We start from the raw sequence: 6,696 nt of genomic DNA, 5'->3' as shown, positions 1-6,696 counted from the left end.
GGCCAACTAAACTTTACAGGCTGCGATATTTATAAAATCAAAACTGACCATTTTCAGGAGTTCCTCTCAGTCCCACGGAGAAACTCCATTAGCTGCAATAGCATCAGCTGTGATAGCAAGGGGATGTCCATCATGATCCAATTGGAAAAAAAAATTAATTTGCGAAAAAAAACCAAAAACCAGTTTTAAGCATCAGTTCCGGTATCAATTAAAAAGGAATGAGATGTTCGATGTAAACGACTTAACCACCAATCCAACAATTAACTAAAAAGGCTTTAAAATAGGACACTATCTGCTTACTCAAATTCCAACATGACCGCAGAGCACATACCCACATGTACTATCTACTCTGAATAAATATATTCAGATACAAATCCAAGAGAACATGGGCAAAGAGAACAGAAAGCAACCGTAAATCAAAATGTAAGCACAACACAAACGAAACAAAAAAGATAAAATTAGCAATTTAAAGCATAGAATTAAGATTACTAAACACGCAAGATAACACAAACTGAAACAAAGTAATGTGCTTACATGAAGATAAATAAATTATATCAAACTCCGGGGTTTGCATTGTATAGCATACCCTGACACAACGATATTGATACCTTCAAATAGATTCCAATACACGAGGTCAATCGAGCAGAAGAAACAGCTGAATGAAGTGGCAACAGAGACTGAAGAGCACCCATTTGAGCTAGTGGCCTGAAATTCACAAAAAATGTTAAAAATCAAATCTTTCTGAAAAAAATTAATTGGGGTTTTTGAAAATGAGCATATATTACCTTAATATTGATGGGGAAGATCGAGGAATAAAATTCACCACAGAACTTGTAAAAATTCACCACAGAACTTGTAAAAATGCATGAATTAATAAAAAGTGAAATATATTACAAAACTGAAATTGAAAAATAAAAGTGAAATATACTTACAAATTAGGGCTCGATTCACGTTATATGACTCGATTACAACTTGTATAGAACTGGTTGTTGTCATACGGATTCGATTACAGCTTTTAGAGCTCAAATCAGGGCTTCATGTATACTCTAGTACATATCGATTCATTAGAACTAGGGCTTCTAGAGCTTATATTCAACTTTTAGCGGGAGTGTGTGTGTAATTTAGAAAGATAATAGAATACATATGAAAGAAGAGAGATGGAGAGAGAGCGGGGAGAGAGAGATAGAAATAGAGAGAGAGAGTATGGGATGGAAGTGTTGGGTTCGGTCCAGAGAAGAGGGGAAAATAGAAGGGGGAATATTTGTAGGTTGAAATTTTTCCAAAGTACAAAAGAGGGGGAATCAGTCATGTAACGATCGATATAAAATAATATTTTTAACATTGATTTAGAATTAACCGATGCGAATGATATTTTTAATTTTTAAAAAAAATACTATGAGACAACGGTTATTTAGATATCTGATGTAAAAACATATATTTAACATCGGTTTAAAATAACCGATGTAAAAGGTATTTTTTATATCATTGATTTTTTAAATCGATGTTAAAAGGATGATGTCTATTACCTTTTTCTAGCAGTATTCTATTTACTAGAATTATAGTTGAAATCCTTCCGTTTCATAGGAAGTCTTGATGCATTGCACTTAGTGATAATTATATGAAATTTCTTGTCGAGTAGAGCAATTTCTTCGTTAGAATCACTACAAGAAAAAGTTGAATAGACATCATACATTAGATATCGGTTGATATTGTCACTTATTTAAAAGAAGCAATAACATCATCCCGTATTTTTCTGATGTCTATGTTATTTGAAGACAATGTCTAAAATTACAAAAAAAAATGAAGACGCGCTCCTTCAATTTTGTGAACCCTAATTGTTTTTTAATTTTATGATTTGTTTTTTTTTTACTCTTAGTTAGGGATTTGTTCAAGATTCTGTTTTTCTGCAACTCAAGTAATTATATCTGCTCATTTGTTGACCATTGTAGTGATTACCCTTATACTAGTTTGGCTCCTCAACTTCCGGGAAGGCGTTGCATTTGAATTCAGGACCATGGCTCGGTTTGTTTTGGTAGTAGGAGAAGGTAAGATTTCAGTAGTTTAGTTTAACTTTCAATTAAATTTCTAAATTATTGATTGTCAGGCTGATATATAATTCTTTTTTAGATAATCATGATGGGGTGCTTTCGCTAAACTTTTTGTAAGTACACTTATTGGGTCAAGTTTAGTTGTCTTTTGTGACTTCTTTTAAGTTAAAGTTATTGCTTAATTTTAAATGTATAATGAATTAGTGTCTATTTAGATGCTATCTAACTTGCACCTTGTAATAATTATTGTATATTATTTCTTGACTTCGTTGTAGGCTCTGTCCAGAGGGTTACATCTGCATTGTCGATGTTATTTAGCGACTTTAGTCTGAAATATTTTTTGTAGGATACTGTTGTTCAATGAAGCTATGGGAATCACCAGGGAGGTTGTTATTGAAGACATTGGAGAGGTTTTTAATATGCCCTCACTTGATATATTCTTATGTATGGAAAAAATGTTTTTTAGTCCGATATGTTTCTGTTTACATGTGGTTGTGATTTGTAAATATTACTTTATTCTTCTGATTGCATATTCTTTTTTCCAAGGTCAATACTTTTTCAGATGCCTGATATATAATTTTTATTATGTCCATTTCAGGCTCTTTGAAACGAAAAACGAAGAGCTTTTTGAGATGGCGAGAGCTGGTTGTTATGTTGTGTTTTTTTTTAAAGGAAGAAATTTGTTAATGTTGACTTTAGGTTAGTATTCGTGCATGGTTTACTGTGGATGCGCCGACTTTGAAGCTTGTCTATACATTTGGATACCCCACAATGCTTCTCATCTGAGATGTATTCTGCGGATCTTAATATTGTTGGTAAACCCGAAGATGACAAGGTAAACTTTCAAAATTGTACTCACCGTATCTCACATATCTCTGTTGGACTTTAAATTTGACTTACTACTGTCCAAATAGTATTTACCTTGCTATTGAACCGAATTAGAATAATTTCAAACCAGGGAAATGGTTGTTATAAGTTTTTTTGCTTTGTATTTGTTAGTCCTTTAACAATATAGCAAGAATTACAGAAGGGGGGTTAAATGGAATTCTTGAACCTTTTTCTTAAAATAAAAATGTTCAAACTCGAATATATATAAGTGTATTGATTAGCACAATGCGGAATAAAAACTTAAGTGAACCAAAACACGAGTAATTAAAAACAAGAGTCTTTAAAAAACTTTCTGGTGGCTTTAAATAATTCCACTAGAGATATATATTATATCGAGAGAACTCTGTGGGCAAGAATGCTTACAACTGCTTACAAATATGAAACTACTGAGAATACAGAGAAATGCTAATAATTCTGCTTACAAATGTTTCCTCACTTTTTGTATCTCAGTTCTTGTTTTCTATTGCTACTTCTTGGTTTATATATTACCAAGATTACAAGTCAAAAGAGAGGATCATTATAAAAACTATCAGGGTCCTAATGCTTTGCTACTTTGTTCTCTATTACCCAGTAATAGGCTTCCTCATTCCATTTTGCATACACTTCGACGCATGTGACCAGTTGTCACTGTCAACTGATATTTGAATTCTTTATCCGTTGAGTACATTGATCATCCGTCGACTTTTATGATCATTCGTTGATGGCTTCATTGATCATCCGTCGACTGCTATATTAAACATCCGTTGATAGGCATTTGATCATACCGTCGATGGCTTTGTTAATCATCCGGTTGGTAGCTTATTTTGGCACTTGACTTCAATTCATTTATACAGAATTACAAGACATCATCTATGTACAATTAATCAACCTATTCTGCATACATAGTTAAAGTCAACATGACTTATATGCTACTACAGAATCTATACAAAGGTGTATGTAGAAATGAGCTACAGACTTATTATTACATAAACTACTCACTCGATGGATAATAAGTCATCATTCCGTCGGGACTATAATGAGTTATCCGTCGGGACTATAATTCTTATCCGTCGAGTGCTACATTATTTCACTAAGTAAAATCTACTTATGTGTTTTGTTCATGAAATCATCAAGTACATAACATATGCACAACAATCTCCCCCAATTTATGTCTACTGGAATTGTAGCCATAAATTAAGACATACTTGATGATAACAAAATACCCTAAACATACAGCTTTAAAGAAAAGTAGATAATACTGAAAAGTGCTTCAAATAACAAAATGTACAAAGTTTAGCGCACAATCATTTTCAAGATGCTCCTCTAGCCTGAGCAGATTTTTTTAGTTTCTTGAAGGTCTGGATCTTCTTCCAAGCTTTCTGTTGTTTTCATCAATCTGATTTTGGAGCTGCCTGTGGAATTCCAATTCATCAGATTCTGAGAGATTTAGCTTTCCTTGCATTTCCAAGAGAGTCTCATTGCTGGAGATGCTCAATTGGTCTTCTAATCTTGTAAGTCATATGTCATAGCCTATTTGTATATTCGAGGATTCAACTCAACTCAAATAAGAATGTAATAAGTAAATAGTGGATCTACCGTCAAAGAGATCTCGCAAAGTAATATCTGTCAAAGGATTCAGAAACAAGGTTCATCTACAGACTTGAGGAGTTAATTCACTGGAAGAAGTTCAAGAAGTTGATCATGCCTCAGTGATATAAATCAAGATCGTGGATTTAATCAAGTGACAGAGATCTCGTCAGAGTATCATTAATTACAAGGATTTAATCTGAAGAAAGTCAAAGTGTCAAAGTCAAGACATGAAGAAACGTCACGGAAGTTAGTCACTCATGAACCAGACAGTACATCGAGTGTCAACATTGAAGTGGTGGAATTGATTCATAATTTCAGTGATTTTCAGAAGATATTCAGAAGATTGGTTGCTGCTTAAGAGTAGTATTAATTCTCTATTAATTAATTAAGTCATATAATTTAATTAAGAAAATAAATTATATCTGTAAAGATTAATTATTGATTAATTGAATTAATTGATTAATTAATTCTGAATTAATATTAAGGATTTTCAGAATTTTAATTGGATTAAAATCTGCATTAAATCAGCAAGACAATTGAAAATGAACTAGCATGACAATCAGGATTGTCATACCGATTGTCATGCTAGGGCCCATTTTCAATAGTCTCACCGAAAGTTACACTAGGAGGAGGATTGTCTTGCTAGTTCATTCTGAGTGTCTTGCTAGTTCAATCAGATTGTCTTGCTAGTTCAATCCATTGTCCTACCGAAAGTCTTGCCAGCTATAGGATTGTCATGCCAGTTCAATTCTATTCAGCTGTTGATTAAAAAGAAGCAGAGAAGCAGCAACTCAATAATTCAGAAAATAGAAGCCAAGAACAAACAGAAAGAAAAAGCAGCCGCCTCTGAAACATTCAATTTTTTTTATCTGCTTAATTCAAGATCAATTTCTAGATTGCAAAGTTAAATCCAATCAACTAGAAATCATTCTCTTGTTCTTGTGTAACAATCTAGCGGATCAAAATCCCTAGAACTTAATCTCAAATCGCGTTTAGCATTTGATTCTAATTATTGCAAAAATAGAAAAAGTTCATGTCGAATTATTCTAGATTTGTGATAATTGATTTGAGATTAATACCTTGTAATCGATACAGTTTGTTGTAACACCTTTCAAGTTAATAATATTTTTATTTAACTTGAATTTTGTTTCACATTTTTTTATTCCGCATTTATTCGATTATTTGGTACTGTTTGTATTCAACCCCCCCTTCTACAACACATTGGGACCTAACAATTGGTATCAGAGCCTTCTGATTAACGAACAAATCAAGATCCTAGACTTTTGTGATTTTTCAACTCCTTGAATTTTTATTTATTCAAAAATTCATAATGACTTCACATAAAGTTGGAACCGTTAAAATTCCACAATTTGATAAAGAGAATTATATCATGTGGAAGAAGAAGATGCTATTATTTTTACAAGTTGCAAATCCCAAATATTCAAACTTGTTATAGAAGGGTATAAAACTCCGATGGTTATTGAACCGGAGGTAATAATAGATGGTTTGGTGACTACTAAAGCTAGAACCTATCCAAAAGAACCCGAAGATTTTACTCCTGCTGAGAAGGAAGAAGCCTCCTTGGATGCCAGCCTTCAATTAATATTAATTGATTCCCTTGATCCTTTGATGAACAGACATGTGATGAACTGTAAAAATTCTAAACACATGTGGGAAACTATTGAGGTAATTAATGAAGACACAGAGGAAGTTAGGGAGAACAAGTTGGAAATCCTAACCTCTGAATATGAACATTTCAAATCAAATCCAGGAGAAGGAATTACTGAAGTGTTTGAGAGGTACAATGCGTTGATCAACAACCTGAACATCAATGGAAAGTATTATTCAATCAGGGAGGTCAACAAAAAGTTCCTTTTAACACTACCAGCTCATCTTGAACATAAAATCACTGCCATTAGAGAAGCTAGAGATCTGAGTGAGATTTCTTTGGACAGGCTCTATGGAGTGTTAAAAACCTATGAGTTGGAGCAGATTCAACAGAAGGAAGTCTACGGGAAGGATAGAATGGTCAGCACATCTACTGCACTTGTAGCTGAAGGTCACAACAACAGCAATCTCAACAATTGGAGAGAATGGTACAGTTTTCCAAGGCTGAGGAAAATATGTTAGTAGCAGAATATGATCCTCCTACTACAAATCAATCAAGTGATGATTTTTATTCCTTGGAAGA

General features: G+C 33.3%; 1 long non-coding RNA gene across 2 annotated transcripts; it reads right to left on the bottom strand.

Moving 5' to 3' along the window:
• Positions 1 to 69: 69 nt before the first annotated feature.
• Positions 70 to 1,279, bottom strand: LOC141702158 (uncharacterized). 2 transcript variants are annotated; one of them, XR_012567038.1, is made up of 4 exons: positions 933 to 1,279; positions 786 to 830; positions 609 to 705; positions 70 to 107 (listed from the first exon to the last, which is right to left on the bottom strand). It is a non-coding gene; the product is annotated as an uncharacterized LOC141702158 (long non-coding RNA). The 2 variants fall into 2 exon arrangements; XR_012567037.1 differs by lacking the exon at positions 70 to 107 and having other exon boundaries at positions 480 to 705.
• Positions 1,280 to 6,696: the final 5,417 nt, after the last annotated feature.

This window comes from Apium graveolens, unplaced genomic scaffold (genome assembly GCF_009905375.1).
Source record: "Apium graveolens cultivar Ventura unplaced genomic scaffold, ASM990537v1 ctg47, whole genome shotgun sequence".
Taxonomy (NCBI): Eukaryota; Viridiplantae; Streptophyta; class Magnoliopsida; order Apiales; family Apiaceae; genus Apium; species Apium graveolens.
The sequence above is the reverse complement of the archived record's forward strand: the minus strand, read 5'-3'. Positions and strand labels throughout refer to the sequence as shown.